At 39.2% G+C, this 26,859-nt stretch overlaps 1 protein-coding gene across 3 annotated transcripts in view; it reads right to left on the bottom strand.

Moving 5' to 3' along the window:
* The window catches only part of LRIG2 (leucine rich repeats and immunoglobulin like domains 2), a 67,126-nt gene that overhangs the window by 37,689 nt on the left and 2,578 nt on the right, over nucleotides 1-26,859 (bottom strand). The window contains exon 2 of one of the 3 annotated variants that reach the window (XM_060090285.1): nucleotides 25,533-25,710. The exons of the other annotated variants lie outside the window; for them this stretch is intronic. The gene's annotated coding sequence lies outside the window, so the exon portion shown is untranslated. The remainder of the gene's footprint in view (nucleotides 1-25,532; nucleotides 25,711-26,859) is intronic. 3 annotated transcript variants of the gene reach the window in all.

Raw genomic sequence — 26,859 nt, 5'->3', positions numbered from 1 at the left:
AATTTACACATTATTTTGCCCCTTGGTTTTTTCACTTAACAACACGTCTTGTAGATCATTCCACAGAGATATTATAGTTTCTTTATCCCTTCTAGTGATTATGTTACACTTTATTATAATGCAGTATGCTTTACATACTTTTGAAAGAAATATATACTTTTAAAGTAACATAATATAAAGTAATATATACTTTTAAAGTAATATATACTTTATATAATATATAATATATAATATATTACACTTTAGCTGTAGATAAACTTGAAGATGGATTAGATTTCACAAGTCAAGACAGTGAGCTCTGTATTAGAATTGGGGTTGACCACATCCTTGATAGAGATGTAGTCTTCCTTAAAAGCAAAAAAAGCAATCTAGCTTCAGAGAAGGGAAATTCATCTCACTCCAAGTTACGTTAATGATTATGGTGGTGGTGGTGGCAGCAGCTAACATTTATTAAGTGCCAGGCACTCTTCTATGCACTTTACACATATAAATCTGCCTAAATCCACACAACAACTTTATGAGGCAAATACTTCTACAATCCTCACTTTCCAGACATAGAAACAGAGATTAATAATTTGTCAATCCAAGGTCACACAGCTAATAAGTGAGGAAGTCAAAAACTTGAAATTCCATCTCACTTCTAGTGAGTAGTTTATTAGATACAGCAGAGATTTTACTCAAATTAGTCATGAGTCTAAATATTTAAATAGGCTTAAAAATTCACCCTGCTGCTTTCTGGCATCTTTTCAAGACTGAGGTGGAATCTAGCCCACACAAGCTGTCTGCCCAAGAGATGCATTACACATTACAATATGGCTAGCAATAGGGATACACTAGAGAAACATTACAGACCACTTTATCTCACTGTACCACCACGGGCAGTTGACAGATGCATGCAGTTTTGAACGATGTCTCTATCACAGCACAACAATTTGTTCTCAGCTAGTTTCGTGCCTGTCCATCTGTAAAACCTAGCCACTTTCATTTAAGAGCTTAATTTACACCATAATATAACTAAAGCTAGATCAAACTGTCACTTTTTCACACAGTTCTAAATCCTTTATTCTAAGATATATATGGGTGGCACCAGGTATCAGCTCAAGGACACTCATGAATGGAGGGGTGTGTTGGGAAATGTTAAGAGAGAAAAACATGAATTCACTCCACATAAAAATCTTATATGCAGACACTGTCATCCAATTCACACTTGCTACAGAACAACAAACACAGAATTTCACACGAGTGAAAAGATGTTTATTTACTGTGGTGTTTCAACTTAAGGAGAAATGCGACTGCTCTAATTTAAGTTAGATACTCCATATTCTACTCCAAGGTGGCTGGTCTGGCAAACAGAGAGCTAATATCATCTGTATAGTAGGCTACCACTGCATCATTTACTTGTACATCTCATGCTTTCTGGAATTTTCCTTTTACAGATTAAGGGCTTTCATTTTTTTTTTTTTTTTTTTTTTTTGGTACGCGGGTCTCTCACTGCTGTGGCCTCTCCCGTTGCGGAGCACAGGCTCCAGACGCGCAGGCTCAGCGGCCATGGCTCACGGGCCCAGCCACTGCGCGGCATGTGGGATCCCCCTGTACCAGGGCATGAACTCGTGTCCCCTGCATCGGCAGGCGGACTCTCAACCACTGCGCCACCAGGAAAGCCCAGGGCTTTCATTTTAATCAGTGCCTCTAATGCCTTTCCAAACCCTACCTCCTTGGCAGTATAACTTTTGATTGTACTATCCCCTATATTTCTCTCATGGATGTCAATGACGACCAGAAAATCAATTTTAAAGAAAACCATTATTAAAGAAATCTAAAGCAATCAGATTAAACTCAACTTATACATAGTATAAACCACTATATATTCAGTATCGGTGAAAACTGTCCACTGTCTCTACTGGGTGAAAGAATAATTTTCTCTGTGTGTTTGAAAAACCTCTAACGCTTTTTGATGGAATCCAAAAGATACCTGAAATAATTTGGAGCCTCTCTACAGACTAATGCTTTCTTAAGAATATATGCCTCAGGGCTTCCCTGGTGGTGCAGTGGTTAAGAATCCGCCTGCCAATGCAGGGGACACAGGTTCCAACCTTGCTCCAGGAAGATCCCACATGCCACGGAGCAACTAAGTCCGTGCACCACAACTACTGAGCCTGCGCTCTAGAGCCTGCAAACTGCAACTACTGAGCCCATGTGCCACAACTACTGAAGCCCACACGCCTAGAGCCCATGCTCCACAACAAGAGAAGCACTGCAACGAGAAGCCTGCGCACTGCCACAGAGTAGCCCCTGTTCGCCACAACTAGAGAAAGTCTGCACGCAGCAACGAAGACTCAATGCAGCCAAAAATAAATAAAATAAATAAATTTATTTTTTTAAAAAAAGAATATATGCCTCGGGCTTCCCTGGTGGCTCCGTGGTTAAGAATACGCCTGCCAATGCAGGGGACACGGGTTTGAGCCCTGGTCCAGGAGGATCCCACATGCCGCGGAGCAGCTAAGCCTGCGTGCCACAACTGCTGAGCCTGTGCTCTAGAGCCCGTGAGCCACAAGTACTGAGCCCACGTGCCACAACTTCTGAAGCCCACACACCTGGATCCTGTGCTCCACAACAAGAGAAGCCACCGCAATGAGAAGCCTGCACACAGCAATGAAGAGTAGCCCCCAGTTGCCCCAACTAGAGAAAGCCCACGCGCAGCAACACAGACCCAACGCAGCCAAAAAATAATTAATTAATTAATTAAAAAAAAAAAAAATATATATATATATATATATATATATATATATATATATATGCCTCATAGGTCAGAACCGCATATAATGAGGCTCTCTGGACTTTTCTGCAACAAATCCACATTGAACAGATTAAGAAACACTAAAAGTAAGCTGAAATACACTCCCAAAGTGGTACTATCATAGAAAGCAACTAGTATAAATCATATAGCTGTTTTCTCAAAATACCAGATGTGTAACTTGAATTATATGGATTGATCTGATCACCAGGTATTCATGCAATAAGCATTGACTGAACCATGTGCCAGACACTGTGCTAAGTGCTAAGGTTACAACCACTGTCAACTTTAGTAACCTTTTTGTCTTTTTTGAAAGCAACATTTGTAGTACTCTGTGGAGTCACTTCAAAATGGTAAACATAAATTCAACATCAACTCAACTACTATCCTTCACTGAAAAATGTGTAAATTAACTTTCTTTTATACCTAAATTTCACTCTGGCATTTAATATGACATGGGTATACAAAGGTACACAGACACACTCTTGCTCTCCATAAGAAATTTCCAATTTATTTTTTTTAAGTAGTCCAAAAAGGCTGAAGAAGATAAATTTGAAGATTTCAAATATCAGATGTAAAACTCTTAGATTAAGAATTTGAATAATTTTCAAAATGAAAGTCTCTGTTCTTGCCAGTGGCCAGTCATTAATTTCATTTAGTTCACATAAACTAATGCTAGTTTATCTGTTTGTTTTTGTTTTTTAAGTGCAAGTCCTGAAATGGAGAATGTCTTTCAAAGATTTTCCCCTTGAAATATCCTTAAAATGCACTTAAATAGTTGAAGTAATCTAATGCTTGACAAACACAACCTAGAGTCTAGCTTTTTAACAGTCAATAATCTTTATTTTTTAACAGCACTGATATCTGAATATTTATGGATACGATGTTTGGAGAGTAAAGGTCTCTCAGGCCTTACTTATTAGCTCAGTGTTATACTCAGTTCCCACTCATGCTAATCTACAGGGATGTAGCTGTAATAAAAGATGAATTATTAAAGTTCTTGATACCATGTGGAGCCAGAGGTGCCATTAATGTAGCCATTTTGTACCATCAGGGTGTAAATAATTTATAGGATATGCAGAGCAATCACACAACAGTTTGAGGAGAATCAAGTTCTGCAAGCTAATTGCAAAGAAGTCCTGTAGCAATGGAGATGCTGAAGATTTCTTCTGCCCAGTCATACATGTACACTTTTGAATCATCATCAATCTTTTTTGTTTTTGAGAATCTGCTGTTTTGAGATAGCTTTTGGTATAAAGCTGTTAGTGATAAAGGAAAAGTAAACCTAAAAGCAGACAGAATTTTGAGTTGTTCTGGGATCCCTGTCTTTAGTATACTCCAAGAGTACTTAAGATAATCAGCCTGTTAAATCACAGTACTGGGACATCCCTGGTGGCACAGTGGTTAAGAATCTGCCTGCTGGAGACACTTTATTTTCCTCCCTCCTTCCCTCCTCTCCTCCCTTCCCTTCCCCTCTCCTCCCCTCTCTCCTCCTTCCCCACTAAAAAAAAAAAAAAAAAAAAGGGAATCCGCCTGCCAATGCAGGGGACACGGGTTCAAGCCCTGGTCTGGGAAGATCCTACCTGATGCAGAGCAACTAAGCCCATGCGCCACAACTACTAAGCCTGCACTCTAGAGCCTCCGAGCCACAACTACTGAGCCTGCACGCCTAGAGCCCGTGCTCCTCAACAAGAGGAGCCACTGCAATGAGAAGCCCGCTCACTGCAACGAAGAGCAGCCCCCGCTCACCGCAACTAGAGAAAGCCCGTGCACAGCAATGAAGAACCTACATAGCCAAAAACAAATATATAATAAATAAATCACAGTACTATAAATGAGCGAAATGATAATCCTGAGTATATTTTTTAAAGTAAATTACACTGGATACACTCTAATTAGCAAAACAGGGATTTCCATTCACAAAAGAAAGGGCAAATTATGCTGGATATATACATAAAACATTGTCATACCCAAACTATTGGAAATATAATATGTTATTATCTTTTAACTTTTTGCAAAGGGCCCCTTTATCAGAAATTTTGTTATCGTTGAAGTTCACAGTTCAGCCTATTCTCAAAAGCTTGTATTACAGCATGAAGCATAATGCTATTCCAAATTAAAGTTTCATCCTTCAATTGCATTACTTATTTACACTGTACAACACTTTTTATATGAATCCAAAAAGTTGGATGTGGTAGGAAAAAGGGAGCATTAATTTTCAAGAATAAGAGGCATATCTTATTTTCTTCCATTATCTTTCCCTGGGTTCTCAATGACTGAAAACATTGCTTCACTGTGGGGACTACAACAACAAAACAAGAAATATGAATTCTACGCTACCTTTAAGAATAGAGTTTTTGCAACCCAGTTCTGGTACCTGGGGCAAGTCATTTAACCTCTCTAAACTTCAGTCTCATCTACCATTAAATGAGGATACTAGTACCTACCTCAATGGATTGCTCAGGTGATTAAAAGGATATAAATAAGATGCTTAGACTCCAGGTCAGTGTGTAAATAGTAGATTATATAATACTAGATTTGAAATAGAATGATGGTCCAGCACTCTCACCTTTTCTATGTATTTATCTTTTGTACACACAGGCATAATCCACTTCCCAAGGTAAAATCTTAATTAATTGGAACTACTCCCCTAAATTAGCTTATTAAAGTAATAAATATTGCTTCTGAATTCCAATTTCTTGAGAAAGATGCCAATAACAAGGCAGCCCACCAAAGATTTGGTCAAATTATTGAGGTATAAACCTATATCACAAGATATGATGTTTTAGAATAACCTAAGAATTCTATTCTATATAGAGTCATATAATTATTAAGAGATATCTACCAGGAAGTTACTGTAATAGCAAAATCATAAAATAAAAAGAAATCTGAATGTTCAATAAAATGGGATCAGTTAAATAACTTATGAAAGTTCCATACAATGGAAATCTCTGCAGCCAGTAAAAAGAATAGCATAAGGAATATGGTCAATAATATTGTAATAACTTTGTATGGAGACAGATGGTTATCATGACACCAGACTAATCATGGTGATCACTTCATAATGCATGCGAATTTTTAAAAATGCATGCAACTGTCAAATCATTATGTAGCACACCTGAAACTAACATAATATTGTAAATCAATTATATTTCAATTAAAAAATAAAAGAATAACAGATATTTATACATAGTGCATAGTACAGCTTTGTGGTGGGGAGGTGTTTCTAAAGAAAAGGGAAAAGATATATGTGTAAAACTCTGTGGAAGTATACCCAAGAAACAGTTAACAGTGAATTTTCCTTAGGTGGAACAAGGAACTTGTTACTTTCCCATTTTATATGCTTTTGTACTGTTTTAATAGTTTATCACGGAAAAGTATTATTTAAAAATAAACTCACACATAAAATCTATCTTTAGCCCAGAATGTGACTAGGAAAGAAGATTTTAATTGTTACTTTTCTAAGAGACTAGAATTGTTCTTACAGAATGTTTTCAGAATAATGCTCTAAACTGACCCAATCAGATTAATTATGACACTAGACAAAGGAAAAAATAATAATTAGATGTATTTTGCATTCCTAATCAGTAGTATACCTCAGAAAGATAGTGGAACACACATACTAGATTTAGTTTTTGGACTGATCTATGAAACAGTAAATTGCATTTTAGAACCCAGTGTCTGGCCTTCAAATTTCAAGCCAATGAACAGCTGAATTTTTAGCAAGCAGTACAAAACCACAGTATATTAATCCCATGTTTTTAATGTTTTTTCAACTTAGAATAAAAAATAATTCAGCAGTAGCAGAACAAAGGCTGTTGCTTATACATGAAAATATACAGAAAGCTAAGATACTTTCCATCATCATTAGTGAGCATTTTCTGACTATGAACTGGGTTCACATCTTCTTATCAGACTATTTTATATTTGGATAGACCATATTATAATTATTAAGTTATTATATTTTGGGGAGTGAATAGATATTAAATTTAATATAAACTGTCTTATCACTTACGTTATTGGCAGAGAAGGAAGGTCTAATCAAAGCCATGCATTAGTTGGGTTTCTCATTATTATCTCTTAACACCCATGTAGTTTAACCTGGCACCAAGTCTAATATCTCCTCAAATAAGCATAATTATGCTCAGGGTTGGCTATGTTTTTCCTGCTGCCATCTGCCAAGATTTTGATTGTATAACTAAGATGTCATAGTGATTTTGAAATGGATATACAAAAAATAAAAATGTATAAGAGAAAGCCAAAGTTAAGAAGTGTTTAGCTACAAATCTATTTACACCACATTTCATTAATGTTGCACTGTTTATGGTTTAACCTTAAAACTACTCATCACTACAAGTTATTCTGACAGTTATTCCAGCATTTAAGTTTATTACAAACAACACAGTTATAGTCTCCTTTTTGGGGAAAAGTTGGGGAAGGGCAAGAGAAGGAAAGGTAAAGAATACACACTTTAAAAAAAACAGGTTTACAGCATAGTAAAGAAAGCTTACATTAAATATTCTGTTCCTCTGGTTTTTGTCCCAAACATGAAATTAATAATTTGGATGGAATCTACTTACTTAAATTGCTTTTATTTTTTTAAATATTTATTTATTTATTTAGGCTGCATCGGGTCTCAGTTGCAGCACACAGGATCTTTGTCGCAGCATGCGGGATCTAGCTCCCAGACCAGGGATCGAACATGGGCCCCCTGCATTGGGAGTGCCAAGTCTTATCCACTGGGCCACCAGGGAAGTCCCTAAATAGCTTTTATTTTTTGTTTGCATCAGCTGAACATCTTAACATTTTTGATGACTGGAATAACACAGAATAAACAAGTTGAGTCATTTAGTTTGGCACAGAAAAGAAAACATCATACAAATGCATTCAGATTTTTTTAAAAACATTTTTGCTAAGCTTTTTAATATGATTTGTTTTCTCTACTGCTTAAATGCCAGTTTTCCATTAGGATTAAAAGGCATTTAAAAAAGGAAGTATACCATATAAAATGTCATGGTTCTAAGATGAGGGAAATATATTTTCTAGCATCAGGAAGCCTATTGATTATCTTAATGTACAAGTAATTAAGTAATTCTTTGATTATCCATGTGCTTACTATATATGTTGTATATAAGGAAATGCAAAATATTTTTAATATAACAACATAATTAGGACAATAATCTCTATAAAAATAAAAGTGCCCTCCAAAGCATAAAGAACTTTTAAAGAATTAAGTAAAGCACAGATCTCCTCAATTAACATTCAGTAAGCAACAACTGTTTATGGTTCAGTAGTTCTTCACCACTGCTGCACATCAGCATTACCAGGGAAGATCCTAACACACTGATGCTGGGGTCTCATCCAGACCAATCAAAGCAGAATCACTGGGGTGTGAGACCTAAGCACTGGTATTTTGCTAAGGCTCTCCAAGTGATAGTCTAACATGCAGCCAGTGCTGAGAACCCTTGCACTTCTCCAGAAATCTAATACCCCAAAGCCTGATGGCCAGACGATGCTCTGTTAAGATTCTTTCAATTCTTTTCCTTTTCTCGCCTTACAATGAAACTGTCCTCAAATATTTGACATCTACCATATGCCAGGCACTGCACTAAGTAGTATGGAACAAAACAGACATTTGGGGAGTTTATATAATCCCTCCTGGAGTTTACAGGATCACCTTAAACTAAAGTCTCACTGACACCAAAATGCCACTAAATTATATTTACTATCAGGATGAAATTCCTGTAAATCCCTATTTGTACCACAGGAGGGTGGGATAGAAGGGGTAGAAGAAGGAATGGGTGCTTTTATTTCTATTTAATTCTCTTCTGTATTGCTTGATTTCTTTTAACGAGAATATATGCTCTTTTATAATTTATGTATGTTCCCTAAAATAAGATTTTAAAAATGAAGTCTTAGGTAAACGCAGCAAGACATACTAGTACATTGTTAGATAGCTCCTTGGCTACATATCTCACTGGGAAGGAGAGTCAGGATTTGGGTTTAGGTATGGGAGACTACAGCAAGGTGAAATGACCTAAAGAAAATGACCTAAAGGTTTCTTTACCACTTTCCAGTAGTAGCCTTGTTTGTCTCTCTTCATCTCTTAATTATTGTTCCCTTGCCCAGAAAGATCTTGTCAAAAAGGGTGAAGGTCAACGTTGTAAAACTCCTTAGGGATATACTGAGCACACTACTCTCCTCTTTCCAAATGGTTCTAACATCTAAAATCGAGTGCCATTCAGGGCAAGGGAAGCAGTGAAGACAAAGTTAACATTAAGAGAATCAAACAAACTGTACAAAGAAAAGCAATTAAAACAATATGATTTTTCCCCTAGCAAATTAGCAAAAAATAATTTAGATGATGATAATCAATGCTAGGGAAAGTATGATAAGACAGGCACTCTCAGTGTCAAAAGGAGTTTAAGTTGGTAAATTATGCTGGGCTCAATGTAAAATATCAAGATAATTCAGTGTAGACTTGTGTTAACAATGAGAACTAAGTGATCTTTACCAAATATGTATTAGATAAGATTTCTTAAGCCTCTGTCATTATAGGCTTTCTTCTTCAGCTATTTTCTGAACTAACAAAAATGCCTTGAAGATTACAATAAATTTCATGGGCTCACATCTTCTGTTTATCACTTTCCCAGGCAGACCAGGATAAAGAAGATGAAATATGTTAAAATCCTTAATGCAATGCAAGAAAGGCATATTGTATATGCTTTGAAATAATTGTTGGAAGTGAAACAGTTCGATATAACAGTAGTATGCAAGCCAAGGACAACAGATATTGAATTTTGGAAACACTATAGCAGTGTATTCCCCGTTCCCCTAAATGTGCTTTAGGGATTTACCAGTGGGTCTGTTTCTTTTAAAGAATAAAACTGGTGTTTCTGCTAGCGCCTAGAAAGATAGGGTACGTGAAAGACATCCAAATGCCTTTGAAGGATCCCAACTTAGAAATAGGTGGCTGGTGTACAGGTTGGAATGAAGTTGTAAACTATTAAAAATCCCTCAAACTATGGCTGCAAGCTATAATGACACTTTGTGCAACTGATTATTCACTAATATTTAGTAAATATCTAATAGACGCTGCAAGGTCCTATAAAAAACAAAGACAATCAGAATAAATGAAAGATTGTCCACACAAAAGTTTTTCTGAATTTTGGTGCAATTAAACAAAACATCCCAGAGTGAGATGGGAGTTAGAATTAGTAGTAACTTAGTATGCCTATATTCAGAAATTTTTCTCTATTTTTTTTAAAAAGATGATCTTAAAATACAAATAATTAGCTAAGATAATATACTGATTCACTCAAAATGTTTACTATGGGGAATGAGGTACGCTGAAAAGAAATCATCTAATAAGATATTTTAAAAACTAGAGGGACTTCCCTGGTGGCGCAGTGGTTAAGAATCCGCCTGTCAATGCAAGGGACATGGGTTTGCTCCCTGGTCCAGGAAGTTCCCACATGCTGCAGAGCAACTAAGCCTGCGAGCCACAACTACTGAAGCCCGTGTGCCTGTGCTCTGCAACAAGAGAAGCCACAGCGATGAGAAGCCCATGCACCACAACGAAGAGTAGCCCCCGCTCGCCACAACTAGAGAAAGCCCACGCGCAGCAACGAAGACCCAATGCAGCCAAAAATAAATTTAAAAAAAAAACTAGAGAAGTAAAGGGGAAACGTTGCAGGGGGAAGGGGGGATAAATTAGGAGCTTGGGATTAACACACACACACTACCATATATAAAACAGATAACCAGCAAAGACCTACTGCACAGTACAGGGAACTCTACTCAGTATTCTGTAATAACCTCCTATATGGGTAAAGAAACTGAAAAAGAATGAATATATATATATATGTATAACTGAATCACTTTGCTGTACACCTAAAACTAACACAACATTGTAAATCAACTATATTCCAATAAAATTTTTAAAAAATGAAAAACAAAAAATAGAGAAGCAATTGAGAAAGGACTGCTTTAATTTCTTTGAGAGTTTCTCCTAATCTCCCTCAAAAGGTTTTCTTTAATTCAATTATTTGCTGCATTCATTCAACAAATACCTTTGAGTACCTACTGCTGGTCACTGTTCATCTATAGCAATGAGTGAACAGATAAAAATCCATGCCCCCGTGACATTTACATTCTATTGAAAATACAAAGTAAAATATGTAGCATGTCAGAAGATGATGCCTACTAAAGACAAAAATAAAGCCAAGAAGAGGGTTGGGGCTTTCTATGGAGAAGAGAGTTAACCTGTAAGTCCTGAGTTTCTTGTGGAGACTGGTGTGAACAAGAATAAAGGGCATAATGAGCCTGGGGCTGATGGTCTCACAGCAGATACTGGTTGGTGGTGAGGATGTGAGGGTTAGGGCAAGGAAGGCATGGGGAATCTTCCCAGGAATAAGCACAGCTCTTCTTTACTCTGGAGTGTAGAATTGGGATAGGATGATATTATTCAGAGCAAGAAGCGTTTCCTCTTGATTCCTACCTAAGGAGGTCTAGAAGCCAAGAGAGGGAAGTCCTACTTTGGTTTGATGATAGAGTAAACCACGTTTCTAAACCCACAGCCAATCTCACTGTGCTCAGCCCCACAGTCAATCTCACTTCCCCATAAAATGCAGTGAAAATATCATGGAACACAAAATGGAAGAAGGAGGTATAAAACAAGGGTAGATAGTAACAAGTGGGGTAAATATGAGGGACCTTAACAGAGGGGAAATCTAATCTGTACCTTTTTTAAAGGGACTCATTTTCAGTTCACCACCTTGTGGTTTGAAGCAATTAAAGTGGATTCTTCTCTTCACATCCCAGCTGGATTATCCAATTGAAAAGCATCAAGTTATGTCAAAGTTATGTTTCTGCCTCTCAGTTTTCTTCACAACCTGTATCCTCTACATGCAATAGAAGGCTGAAGAGTTCATTTTCAGAAAAACAAACATCCTCAAATCAACTCTCCTACCATATTAACCTTTCGAAAACCTAAGAATATTTTCCAAAGAGTATCTCAATCCTTACCAGTATCACTGAAAATGTAGAATGGAAGGATACTACAAATTATTTGCCCTTTTAGGAAAGAAACATGAAGTATAGGCAAAGCTCTGCGGTTTTTGCTTGACATCACGTAAGTCATTGGTAGTGAGCTCAGGACCTCTGAAGGAATCGCGGCTAACTCCACCTGTAACTAACAGTGAAAACATTTTACCAATGTCACTCACACAAAGCAACAGCTAAAGAGGTTAAAGTTCAAGTTATGTGCAAATCTGAAAGACTTCCTGGAGTTATTCAACATAAATTGCCCTCTTCCTATGCTAAAGAACTAATCTGTTCACAACCACTCCAAAGAACAATGTGGACAAATCTTAAACAGTAAGTATTATGAGAACAGAAGAGACTAAGAAACTAGAAGTAACAACTAAATGCATATGAAATCCAGACGTATTTCTCTTGTACCCTCTGAGGCACAAAATGACAGTAAGTATTGACAGAATAATGTTCTGTCGCAAGCAAAAGAGACAGAGATGGCAGATGGCTAAGTGTCATCTGCCATCTCTTTCCAATTAATCTAGTACAGCAGTGGTTCCCAAATCCATGATGAAGTTTTCAGCAGGCAACAGTAAAACGAAAATAATAAGGTCAAGGTTACAAGTTTTCCATAAAGCTAAATATAGTTAATTACAGAATTTTCCTTAACTCTAAAATCAAGTATTCCTGGAACTTCCCTGGTGGTCCAGTGGTTAAGACTCCGCAGTTCCACTGCAGGGGCACGGGTTTGATCTCTGGTCGGGGAACTAAGATCCCGCATGCCGCGTGGCCGAAAAACTAAATAGATAAATAAAAATTTTTTAAAAAATTATGTACTTCCTAATTTTTTGGTGCTATCATGAAATGACCATAACAGCAAATAATTGTTGGAGGAGAGGGGTTCTAATGTCCTTACTTGAAAAAACAAGAAGTTGACTAACATACCTGGTCTTTCAATTCTTCTCTGTGTGTGTGTGACTGTGCCTGTGTGTGTAAAATCAGAAAAATGTGACACAGAGCTCTGCCATGGAGAATCCAGTCAAGTTTTAAACTACCAAATAAAATTTGAAAGAGTTTCTGACATATAGAAGCATAAAGACAGGGCTTCCCTGGTGGCACAGTGGTTGAGAATCTGCCTGCCAATGCAGGGGACACGGGTTTGAGCCCTGGTCCGGGAAGATCCCACATGCCCCGGAGCAACTAAGCCCATGCGCCACAACTACTGAGCCTGCACTCTAGAGCCCGTGAGCCACAACTACTGAGCCCAAGTGCCACAACTACTGAAGCCCGCATGCCTAGAGCCCATGCTCCGCAACAAGAGAAGCCACCGCAATGAGAAGCCCAGGCACCGCTACGAAGAGTAGCTCCTGCTCACCGCAGCTAGAGAAAAGCCCGTGCGCATCAGCTAAGACCCAACACAGCCAAAAATAAATAATAAATAAATTTATTTTTTAAAAAAGAAGCATAAAGACAGTATCTAGGGAATTCCCTGACGGTCCAGTGGTTAGGACTCGGTGCTCTCAACTGCCAGGCCCAGCTTCCATCCCTGGTCGGGGAACTAAGATCCCACAAGCCGAGTGGTGTGGTCCCCCCTCCAAAAAAAGACAGTATCTATGAACTGGCACAACCACTATGGAGAACAGTACGGAGATTCCTTATAAAACTAAAACTAGAACTACCATATGACCCAGCAATCCCACTACTGGGCATATATCCAGAGAAAACCATAGTTTGAAAAGATACATGCACCCCAATGTTCACTGCAGCACTATTTACAATAGCCAAGACATGGAAGCAACCTAGATGTCTACTGAAGACTGGATAAAGAAGATGTAGTAAATATATACAATGGAATATTACTCAGCCATAAAAAAGAATGAAATAATGACATTTGCAGCAACATGGATGGACCCAGAGATTACCATACGAAGTGAAGCAAGTCAGAGAGAGAAAGGCAAATATCATGATATCACTTATATGTGGAATCTAAAAAAAAAAAAAGATACAAATGAACTTATTTACAAAACAGAAAGACTCACAGACTTCGAAAACAAATGTATGGTTACCAAAGGGGAAACATGGAGGGGAGGGATAAATTAGGAGTTTGGGATTAACAAATACACACTACTATACATAAAATAGATGATCACCAAGGACCTACTGTATAGCATAGGGAACTTGTAGTCAATATTCTGTAATAACCTACATGGGAAAAGAATCTGAAAAAGAATGTATATATGTATATATATAAATGAATCACTTTGCTGTACACCTGAAACTAACACAATATTGTAAACCAATAATAAACTCTTTTTTAAAAAGACAGTATCTAAGTAAGGTTCTGCCTAGGAAAAAATTCATTTCTATCTTTACTCACACACACAATGCTCCTGACACCAGATATTTTGGGGCTTTTCCCCCCCCACCAACCAATTCTCCAACACCAGCTGGATATCCTGCAATTCAACTCTGACTAACTGGAGTTACTGCAGACCCCACAAATTAAGGGCTCAGTCCCACAAGACTGCCCCCTACACCAATCACAAACAGTAGATCCCCATGTTACCCACAAATTCTGCCTGAGTTGGCTACAAATTGGAGGTTCCCCCTCCTTGGAATCAAGCACCTGCTAGAACAGCTCACAGAACTCAGGAAAACATTTACTTACATTTACTGGACAAACGATATGATAAAGGACACAGATGAACAGCCAGATGAAGAGATACACAGGGCGAGATCCAAGGGTCTGGTGCAGGAGCTTCTGTCTCCATGGAGTTGGGATGCACCATCCTCACAGCATACCTCCTAGTAGGTGTGTTCACCAACTCACAAGCTCTCTGAACTCCATACTTTGAAAATTTTTATGGAGGCTTCATCACATGGGCATGATCAATTACTACCTCAATCTCTAGCCCCTCTCACCTTCTGTAGGATGGGGGGCATGGGGCTGAAAGTTCCCAGCTTCTAATCACGGCTTGGTCTTTCTGGTGACCCACCCCAATCCTGAAGCTATCCAGGAGCCCACCAAGAGTCACTCCATCAGGTCAAAAGACACCCCAATCACCCAGAAAATTCCAAGAGATGTAGGAGCTGTGTATCAGGAATCAGGGTCAAAGACCAAATATTAGAACAAAAGGCACTCCAAATACTTATCACTTTGGAAGTTACAAGGGTTTCAGGAGCTGTGTGCCAGGAACCAGGGGCAGAGACCAATATATATACTCAAAAGATACTGGCATGTTGTTAGAATCCCATTCAGTCATTAATAACTGGACCAGTCCATCATCATATGGTATGAAAAATAATTTTCAGGTAAGGCCACTCGGGTTTGCAGGCTTCCAGTTAATCTTGTCAGGTTCCAAATGCAGGTGTGGTCTAGGCAAACATATGGTTTCACTCTTTCAGTCATCTGGTGTAACTGAATTAAGAGATATAATCGACTACTCTGAGCCCTTTTGAGGTGCTATTATTGGATTTCCCTCACTACACAACCCATTTACTTGTTTCTTGATCTTCAGCTACTATTGCTCCTCCTCTCCCTGTATACCCAAACTCTTTCAACTTTGGAAGGAACATCAGGTTCAGCCACTGTGCTGGTCTAGACAGCAAACAGCAACACTAGTTTAGCAAGTTCCTCCCCTTCAGTCCACCGTTCATTTAGGGTAAGGTTACACAGTTACAGAACTACCTGGGCTATTTTTATCACCAGGCAATATAGTGGCATTCACTGTTAACCTCAATTTTGCGAGATGGGGTGAAGGCACAACCCACCCCATCAGGTACTTAGGAATCTTGACCCCAAACTTAAAATTACAGTTAGCTTCTTGCTTAGGAATCATCTCTGTTTCCAGCACTTATATTTGCAGGCCTGGTCCTAGGACCACTGCATCAAGCAGGGGGAAGAAAGTTAATAGGGGAAAGAAAGAAAAAAGTACACTTGCTACACCAGAATACTTCTCCCTTAGTAAGAACTGCATAGTCATTCCACACCCTCTTCCCCAGACCCACCAGAAAGAGGACTCTATACAGTAGGGCCACTCCTTTAGCCCCACCCCATGTTGAGTATGAGTACACTTTCATGGTATATAAGCCAGCCCTTCGTGTCTTTTTCTCTCCCATTTTAGATAACCAATGTTTTAATTGCCCATTCTAGTTCTCCATCAAACTAGTACCCTGAGGAGGCTCTCTCTCTGCCCACTCTTGGACATTATGGGCTACAAAGTGTATTCCTTGCTCTGAAGAGATGATGGTCGGCCATCCAAATTGGTACAATTATCTTCTGTTCCGGTTGTTTTAAAGCACTCTTGTACATTTCCATCTACCACCAAGTAAGTAAAGCCTGGTCCAGAGTCAGTGTCTATTCCTATCAGGACTCATTTGTAGCCCCCCAGGTCTGCCAACATCAGTCTCACTTACTAGCTGTATTCAAGGCCTTTCCCCCAGAGGAATCTGACACTTAGCCATCTGCCATCTCTGTCTCTTTTGCTTGCAGACAGAACATTATTCTGTCAATACTTACTGTCATTTTGTGCCTCAGACGGTACAAGAGAAGTACGTCTGGATTTAGCCCATCTCTGCATTGCTGCAATGCCCCCATATCCACTCATTTCATGGACCCACGTGGCCATCTCAAGTGAGCACACAGGGGTATTTGCCTGGTGATTCTAATCACCTTCTGAACTTAGAAGGGGCTTCTCCTGGTGGACATCGACAAAGCCCTACTTTAATGCACCCTTCAAATTCCCACAGTAATTCCCATAGGACTATGCCCCATAAGGGCATCCCTTTAATAGGCCAGGTTTCCACTGCTCTTCTGCCTGACCATATGGTCTGGCCATAGGCCGTTGTCCGTGAGTCAGTAAAAACTCAAACATAGGGGTCTTTACCACTGTTCAATTCTTGCATTACTCTAGGGAAACAGCATGCAATTCAACCCAGTGAGCTAATGTCTTTACCTTCTTCTATCAGTGGTGGCCTTCAAAATAGGATGCTGTCCCTTCACCTTGCAACTGTCATTCACAAACCAAGCAGCTCTTTTTTGGTCAGTTATGAGCTGTTTATAGGACACTTCCAAGTGACAACATAATCCAGCAGCTCCTCACACAGTTCCAGAGTCAGTCCTAAGGGAAAAGAGGCTCCCTATTCTTTAGTATCTCCTCCTCGCATTCCCCAGACAGTATGATCCTGTGTTAACCATTGCCATTTTATTATGAAACTCTTCTGGGCACTGTCCTCCCCACTGGAGTGTTTATCAGACATTATGCAAGACATCAAGATTCTTTTCAAGATTACTTTATGACTTTTAGTCATACTGGCAGTTTCAATTAACGTCCAAAGGAAGCCAATAACTACCCTTCAACCGGAAATTCTCCAAAGTCCTAGAAGCTGTTGCTGGGAGGCACTCCAGTACACACAGGGTTATCACACAGAGAATTTCCCCATACCAACACTCCAGCTTCTATTCTATGCTATGTGGGCTTGGGCCACCTTACTGGTTCCCATTTAGCATGTCCAATTAGTAATATTGCTTGAAGTGTAGATTTACATGCCCTCTGTTTAACAACACTAGGTAGAGAAAACATTCCCCAACCAGATACAATGTCCATCTTCATTATACAATCAGGTAAAAGTCTGATCAAATACACCATTCTCCTACAAACTTTCACCTTACATTCTTAACTATAGCCTCCATTAGGGTTTATATGAACAAATTTTGGTTGTAGAATACTAGGTAGGGGAAGCAGTCCCCATCCAGACATAACCCCCATTCCTATAAAACACTCAGGTAAAGAAGATACAACTTAAAGCCTGCTTAAATATTCCAACTTTCATAATCCTATCAACCCTTATATTTTTATGTTCTCAGCTGTATCAGGTCTCACCAGTGGGTTTTGGTACCACAGTGCAAGATGATCTCCTATCAGGAAATCCTGGGAACTTCTCTACCTTCTGACCATTTTATCCACTCTACTGCAAAAGGTTTTGGGGTCCCCCCTTCGTGGGTTGAGCCAAGGGACCCTGGCCCTTTTGTCAATTTTCTTTTCTATTTTTTGGCTGTGCCGCAAGGCATGTGGGATCCTAGTTCCCCGACCAGGGATCAAACCCGCACCCCCTGCAGTGGAAACACGGCGTCCCAACCACTGGACGGCCAGGAAAGTGTCCCTTTTTGTCAATTTTTATCTCATTTAATCTGCCTAACCAATGACCTAAGCGTTTGCTGGTCAAGTTTCTCACTGCAATCTCAGTCTTTGGATTTTTAGATTTCTTCAAACTAAACAGAGCAGACTTCTTTAGAGACCTTTAATATTGAGGGGTCAGGGGGTCTTTCCAGCCTGCCCAACCTTGGGTAGTGAAGTATTAAAAGCTTTGTTTTAACCCCACTAATGTCTGTTTTATTCATCCCATTTCTTAAAACCATCTAAAGCCTTCCATTCTGCTGGGCTGAATTCCATGATTCTTCCCTATTTCCTTTGTTTTGCTCCTAACAATATTTGCTTTATTCACCTTATTTCTTAATAACTGTTTAAAAATGTCCACCTTGCTAAGATCAGTTCCCTCTCTCCTTTGCCTTTCCTCATTCTCTTGTTAACTAACCTAATGTTTTTATTAGCATCTTTATAAGACCCAGAGGGGAACCTGGGGCAGACAATACATAAGGCTTCCCCAACTGTCTCCTGGTTTTGCAGCAGTAAGGTTATATGGGGTGCCCATGTAACAGTTTCCCCTTAATCACAGCATTTACCATGGACTGGGTAACAGGCACATTCAGCAAGTGAATATCCCAATTATCATAAAGATAATCCCACATGGCTTATACACAAAACATATCATCTGCTTCCACTTGGCATTTATTGGAGGCGACGAACAGTCCTCTTTCTCAGGGATAAACAGACCTTACGGTGGCTTCTGCCCAATCCATTAGGCTGGCTGTTCCCTCAGGAATAAACTATTTTGTGTCTGGATCACATATGGCCATCAGTGATTGTTCCATAGTGACCTGCGGATCCTCCATCAACCCAAACATGCTTTTCCCCACTGCAGCATCTAAAACCAGATACTGCTCCTAAATTAATGACTCTCACAATCCATTTTTGTTTTTTTATTTTTTTAAGTCTTTATTGAATTTGTTATGATATTGCTTCTGGTTTATGTTTTTGGGTTTTTTTGTGGCTGTGAGGCATGTGGGATCTCAGCTCCCTGACCAGGGATTGAACCCGCATCCCCTGCATTGGAAGGCGAGGTCTTAACCACTGGACTGCCAGGGAAGTCCCTCACAGTCCATTTTAATAAAGGTTCTTCAGGAAGTTGATGTTACTGATCCACAAAATGAAACAACTCCTTCACACTGTACTCCCTGATTTCAGTAGTTTCTTGATTTTGCCCTCCGCCCCCCACACTGACTACATTCTTGGTGGCCAGAGGTCTTAGAGGTACTTTCTGTTGTCCTTGCTTAATTTTTCCCTTGGTGGGCAGCTTTGAGGCTAGTGACCAAAGCTCAGACTTAGTGAAATCTGAGCTTGGTCCAGCATCAAGGTCTGACCCAGCACTCTCTTTTAATTTCACTTTTATATATTACTTATTATATTATTACATTATTTCAATTTTAGCTATTATAATTTGGTTACCACAATAACCAAGGGGTTAAACAGTTCATCTTTTTCTTACTCGTTTCCCTTTCCTTATGCATCCAGTGAACCAACATGCTAGGAATTGGATCCATCTCTAAATTCCATTGGTAACTTTTACCTTTAGTAACTTGAGAGCAGCACAGCTGCTGCTCCATACCATGGGTGACCATGTGGTCACCCAGGAATCAAAGGTTCTGGATCCCCTGCCTTTTTATCCTCTCTCTTCCCAAACCACGTTTCCATCAGCCAGATCCACTCTAGCAAATCTCACTCCTGTGATACCAAATATCTAGGAAAAACTCTGTGTTAAAAGAAAAAAAAAAAATCAATGACACGTGTTAAAACCTGGTAAGACTTTATTCAAGGTGGTGCAAGTTATCTCTAAGGGTATAGGGACCACTATGATGAAATTTTGCAGTGGGGGAAAGAAATTGGGCTCAACTCCAAATACCACATGGGTAAGTGTGAATTTATAGCCTTGGAGCAGGGTGGACAAAATCAGTGGATGGAAAACTGGAAACAAGGGTAAGGGGGGTTCTGGCTAAATAGACCTAAGTGGATTCCTGCTGAAGACAAGCCATGGTGATCAGACACCACCTGGAGGATGGTGAAACATGAGAAACCGGATCAGATATCAAGGGTGATCAGGTATCAAGGGTTTCTTGCTAAACTGACTTAGCAGGATTCTTGTTAAAACTGCATTTTACAAGGAAGTATACAGATGAGCCTGGATGAAGGTGGTTCAGGAGTCAATTAAAATTTATTCAAAGAATCTTTGTCAGGCCCCTTTCTTGTTCAAGGAAAGAAGAGACATTCTTCTTTCCTCTGAACAATATGTCTGTTTTCTCATTCAGTAGCCTTTTGCTCATTAAGGACCAGGTGAACCTTCTGTAAGGACTTGGTATTATAGGATATTTGCTCAATGGTACCAGCAGTCAGATATTTAATGAGGGGAGTTTCTATGAAAATAAAAGCCAAAATTAATAGTTAGAGATCCAGTTTCTCATTCCAGAGGGTAGCCAGTTGGGATTCTTAGATTTGAACTTGAAGCATCTTTAAATGGTAGAATGAGGATGGCAGTGGCCACCTGAAGAAGTTTCCTGGTTTGCAGTTTGAATGTCTCTGGTGATGGATGGCATTAAATGTTGTGGTGAACTCTGTAAGTGGTCCACACAGCAGGAGGCACAAAGGTTACCCATATACAATGTGTTGTGCTTTTTTTTTTTTTTTTAAGTTTATATCAAGTCATCCAGCTTCAGCTTGCAGGATTTCAGGAAAAGGGCAATTTTAGTTCTCAGTGATGCCACGTCAGGAGGGTGGGGGGAAAAAAGACTGGAAACATTAGTTTGGAGAGTTAGAGTCAGATACTGGAGGAAACCAGAATTGAGAATGTGGTAAGGACTGGCCAGTGTGCAAGATGGAAGCCACAAGGGTGCACTACAGTTTTACACTGAAACAAAAAAATCTTCCCTCTATAGTTAACCTTTTATTTCTTGTTTACATAAGTCTGGTCTCATTAGATTTGTCCTGATTATTCATGTAAGTACAGCAGGAATAGTGACTGACCATATAGGCAGGCTCTTTTTGAGTTGGTTTTGCTGAAACTTTTCATAAGGAATCTCAGATTAGGCTTTTAAAAGGCTCTCAAGGCTAGGAAGCCAGCTCAGGAACTAGCCACCAGACTTCATCTCCCATTCCTAAAGATTCAGGTGAATATCTGTCTTCTTGATGTCCCGAAGATATCCTAAGGTTCCTGGGCCTGCCAGGAAGTGACTTTCCTTACTCACCTATGAGGCTCAGAACCCTGTAAGCCAGACAGCAGGCCAGTTTTTCCAAGAGCACTGGTTCCATGAAGGCAACCTTAGTCCCTTAAACCAGATTCTATGGACAGTTCACTCTTAAATATAACATTTCAGTCAAAGCCATGGTAATATAACCTATATTTCCAATTGTATCCTCTTACAAGAGCACATTTTTATTGAACTTAAACTACCATATTGTCATGAAAATAAGAATACTGGCTAAAAGTTTCTGAATTCTGGAGGAATCAGGTAGGGAGAAAAAGTAATTGTTTCATCTTTGTTCACAAAGGTATTATCTACCAGATTACTGTTGTAAGCTATAGATAACATAAGAGAAAAGAAAAAGGTTATTTATTTGTTTGTTTGTTTTTTATTTATTTATTTATTTTTGGCTGCGTTGGCTCTCCATTGATGTGTGGGGGCTTTCTCCAGTTGCAGCGAGCAGGGGCTACTCTTCGTTGTGGTGCGCGGGCTTCTCATTGTGGTGGTTTCTCTTGTTGCGGAGCACAGGCTTAGGTGCATGGGCTTCAGTAGTTGTGGCGCATGGGCTTAGTTGCTCCGCGGCATGTGGGATCTTCCCGGACCAGGGCTCAAACCTGTGTCCCCTGCACTGGCAGGCAGATTCTTAACCACTGCGCCACCAGGGAAGTCCGAAAAAGGTTATTTAAATCTGAAGAACAAAACATTAAAGAACGAGTAATGTTTCAAACAAAGAGTGATAGAAAAATTATAACCATCCTCATCAGTTTATTCAGTCCAATGTAATTAATTCTTGTTCTACTTGATCTTGGGTTAACAGTTTCATAAATCCATCAACTTCTTCATTACTCCTGGAAATTCTCTCAATCTCGTGGCATGGCCTTACTGATGGCATCATGGAGCATTCTTGCCTGTGGCTGACGGTTTATGCTTTCAGAGAAGAATGAGAGTAAAACAACTTGTCCATGAATGAAAAAAGACTTAAAATGGCCATGGTTAAAGTTCTGATGAGAGTTCATTTGATAAGAAAAATTAGTTATTTCTGTGGCAAACAATATTTTATCATAATAACCAGACAAGGCTATTTCAAATCTCTATGAACTTCATACTTTTCTGGAATACCTATTATTAGTAACATATATCCGTACGTGTATAACCTAAGAATATTTGTCCTCATTATTTGACTATGCTTCTCATGTAATTTAAAATACCAAATAAACCTAATTAGTTTAACATATCCTTTTACAACGTGAGAGACATATCCTTTGAGATTTTCCAGGGGCCTCTGGAAAGTCTCGAAATTAGTTCGCGACTCCATTCTAAATGGAGTCAAAAAGACTCCATTTAGAATTTGATTTTGAGAAGTTGTCAAAAATACTGAAAAGTTTAAACACTTGACTAAATAAGATCACAGGTCACTGTGAAACAATAGTTAGTTATCCATTTAAACAAAGTGACAAAAGATTTCAAAGGCAAATACAGAAAGTCACATAGTTGTTTAAAAAAAAAAACTTAGCTCTTCTAATATTGAGAAAACTCAATGTTTTAGAGTAATCAAAGACCTGATAAAGACAACATGAAACACAGGAAATTATTTTGATAAGACACAAAATCTTTGTTTCCTAGACAGACTACTTAAAAGGTAAACCTTTTTACAGTTTCTTAATAAGAACAGACCAACAATCCAATAAAACTTTGGGATTCTAGTTTTGCATCAGTACACTTTTGTGTTTGTTTTTTGGCCGCACTGAGCAGCTTGCAGAATCTTAGCTCCCCGACCAGGGATTGAACCCACCAGGGACTGAACCCAGGCCGAGGCAGTGAAAGCACCGAGTCCTAACCACTGGACCACCAGGGAATTCCAGTACACTTTTGATATTGAAGTTCACTTTTTTTGTAACTTATAAATAAATCCATTCAATCTCAGCAACTTAACCAAACACAAAATTCCTGTTCTGCAAATCTTCTACAACCATTTTTCTAATATCTATTCAGTTTTTGTACTGTGTTTTTCCTCTTTCTCATTCTGGAACTCATTCTACCTTAGAAAAAATCTTTTTTTCCCTTAACTAAAACACATCCTTCATACCTTGCATACAAAGTTATTTCTCTTCATTCTTACAGTTTCTAGTAGTTTCATTTACATATATTGATTATGATTTTTAACCATTAATAAACTTTTTTTAACAGGGAAAACTAGGAAGTAGGCAATTGTGGTCTGTCGTGTATCAGTTTTCTGTAGTAGACTAGTATATTTCTGAATACACAATTTTGCAATTTCTAGAGGCTAGAGGCATACGATTCCTCTTAGTACAATTTTTGTGTAGCAAAAGAATGTTTACTAATAGATCCAAATATCTTGTTTCTTTATAACATGTAAAAACAAGATGCCAAAAGTATATAAACTTAAATTTAGGTTCAATAATGAATGTTTCAGTAGTTTATCTTACTTACAAATGACTTTGATTTTTATTTTAGGCAGACACGACACCAAACAAAGCCAGCCATCATCTGAAGTTATTTCCCTATTAACTATTTTTTATAACACATGCGTGTTAGGCAAACATCACAAAAGCAAAAACCTAAAAAGTTACATACATGGTATTTCCCCCTTTTTTATTTTACTGCCGTGCTTGACATACAGGAAGCAATTCATTTTTTTGGTACATTTTGTTCTTAGTTTAGATTTAATGTCTGCACTATATTTAATGCTGACAACTCTGAAGACATGCCTGTTCTTATTTTACCAACAATTTTCAAATTAGCTTTATTTACGAAAAACTATCCCAGATCATGTAAACTTAAAACACTGAGCTTCTCTGTTTCTGAGAGTTTCAGGAATACTTAATTTATGTAACTGCTCATTTATCTCTAAGCTAATTTGAACAGGATTGGATTTTATAAATTAATTTGGTAATACCATCTAGAAGTAGAAAAACAGCACACCTCTACAACATATATACAGACAGATGCTAATAGAGATCTTAAGTTTTCACTGGAAAATTTTAGTCATGAGTTAGTTAGTAAAACATAGTAATACAAACTCACTGCTTTATATAAAATAATAATCTCTTGTCTTTTCTCTACTCTATGTTTTTATGTGAATTGTGTTTATGGCAAATGGGACAAGTTTAGGTTACCTGTTTACCAATTTTGTACAGACCACCTTCCCTTGCCCCGATATGTAATCTTATGGAGGCTATGGACCAAATTTTAGGCGTTGACCAAGGAGACACCTAGAGGCATCTAGAGGCTGTCTGCAGGTCTCCAAAGCCCATCCAACTGCTGAAAACATACAGTCTATTTCCAATTAGCCTTTTTCCTTTTCAGCTTCAAGGAGTTGTTTTGGGGGGTCCCTAAGTTTCTTAACCGCCTCTAGTGGAGGGCAGGGGGTCCAAAGATCAAGTGACTATAAAGACTGAGGTGGAAAAAGGTCTGGCAGGGGATGGAGGATGAAGGGGCTTTGAGAAGGACATATCACAGTATTCAAGGAAATTGGAGGAAAGATTGAAGGTGGTGAGAGGGCAGAGGAGCAGAAGCAATGAGAAGGGAGACGTCTTAGCGGAGCCAGTGTGGAGAGATCACAAGTTTCTGAAAGAAGCCAGTGAAGTTCCACATTATCCTCAACAAAAGCATGCCAACAAGAATGCAGGGAGACAGAGAATATACTCAGCAGGGGTTCAAGAAGGGGGTTTGAGCCATCTAATAAGTTCTCATGGGAAAAGCAGGACCCAAGAGAGGGAACAAAGAGGCCTCACAGAGAGCCAGGAAGAAAGACTTCCAGCATAAAGAGTCAGGGAATAATAAAAAAAGAGCAAGGAAGAAGAGACTTCCAGCCCAAAGAGTCAGGGAATAACTAATCCCCACTCAAGAAAAGAAGAGCCAGGAAGGAGAGATTTCCAACCCAGTAAGTACCTTTCAGACAAAGAAGCTTAGGACTCTAACTGAGCTTTCTTACAAACAGAGAAACCTGGGACTCTAACCCAGCCTGTGTTTATCTGGGACTCTATCCCAACTTCTGGAGTATACAGTTGACCTTTGAACAACACTAAGGTTAGGAGCACCGACCCTCTGCAAAGTTAAAAATCCACATATAATTTGTAATTGCCTTCCATATGTGCAGTTCCTTTGTATCCAGGGTTTTGCATCCATGGATTCAACCAACCATGGACCATGTAGTACTGGAGTATTTACTATTGGAAAAAAATATGCATATAAGTGGACCTACACAGCTCAAACCCATGTTGTTCAAGGTCAACTGTACTCAGACTCTTAACAATCAAAATCTGTCCTTACCAGCTTCCACGGACGTTTGTCCGGAGCAATGGTTCAGGAGTCGGACTCAACAATGGATCCCCGATCAATCAGTCAGGAGTGAAGATAAAGGCTTCAAAGGTACGCACTTAGGGTCCTGGGTGAGAGGTCCGGGGGTCCAATGATGAATCTGATCCTATCCCGAGTTGTGGCACCATAACTGTTAAAAGGAAAAAAAATACTCAATGATACTTGTTAAAGCATGGTAAGGAAGACTTTGGGGGATGGGGCTTTCTCAATACATAAAGGAACCACTACAATGAAACTTTAAAGTGGGGGAAAGAGATTGGGCTTAACTCTGACTACTCCATGAATAAGAGAAAACTTATAGCTAAGGAGCAGAGTGGGGTCGGTGTATGGAAAATTACTAAGAGAAAACATCTAGTAAGGGGGTTTTTAACTAAACAGACCCAACAGGATTCTTGCTGAAGACGGGCCAGGGTACTCAGATATCACCTGGGGGATGGTGTAGGAGGAGGAATCTGATCAGACATTGAGGGTGGGGGATTCCTACTAAACTAACTTAGCAGAGATACTGCTAAGACTGCATTTTACAAGGGTGTGCACAGATGGCCCAGGATAAGGTTCAGGAGCCTGACTAAAGTTTGCTCAAGCAAAAAATTTTTGTCACTGGTTTCTTCCTTTACTCACACACACAGTGCTTCTGACACTAGATGTGTGCTTTTTCCCCACACCAACCAATTCTCCAACACCAGCTAGATGTCCTGCAATTCAATTCAATTCTGACACTAACTGGAGTTAGTGCAGACCTCACTGGTTAAGCTCTCAGTCCCATAAGACGGCCTCCCACTTCAGAAACCAATCACAAGTAGTAGCTCCCCACGTTACCCACAACTTCTGTCCAACTTGGCTACAAATTGGAGGTTGCCACGACCCCCCTCCTTGGACTCAAGCACTGTTAGAATACCTCACAGAACTCAGGAAAACACTTACTTATGTTTACTGGTTAACTGTATAACAAAAGACATGATAAAGGACACAGATGAAGAGCCAGATGAAGAGATACATAGGGCAAGATCCAGAAGGGTCTGGTGCAGGAGCTTCTGTCTCCATGGAGTTGGGATGCACCACCCTCACAGCATACCTCCTGGTAGGTGTGTTCACCAATTCAGAAGCTCTCTGAACTCCATACTTCGAAAATTTTTATGGAGGCTTCACCACATAGGCATGATCAATTACTACCTCAATCTCTAGCCCCTCTCCTCTTCTGTAGGATGGGTGGGTGGGGCTGAAAGTTCCAAGCTTCTAAGCATAGCTTGGTGACCCACCCCAATCCTGAAGCTATCCA

The sequence above is a fragment of the Mesoplodon densirostris genome, chromosome 2, assembly GCF_025265405.1.
Source record: "Mesoplodon densirostris isolate mMesDen1 chromosome 2, mMesDen1 primary haplotype, whole genome shotgun sequence".
Taxonomy (NCBI): Eukaryota; Metazoa; Chordata; class Mammalia; order Artiodactyla; family Ziphiidae; genus Mesoplodon; species Mesoplodon densirostris.
The sequence above is the reverse complement of the archived record's forward strand: the minus strand, read 5'-3'. Positions and strand labels throughout refer to the sequence as shown.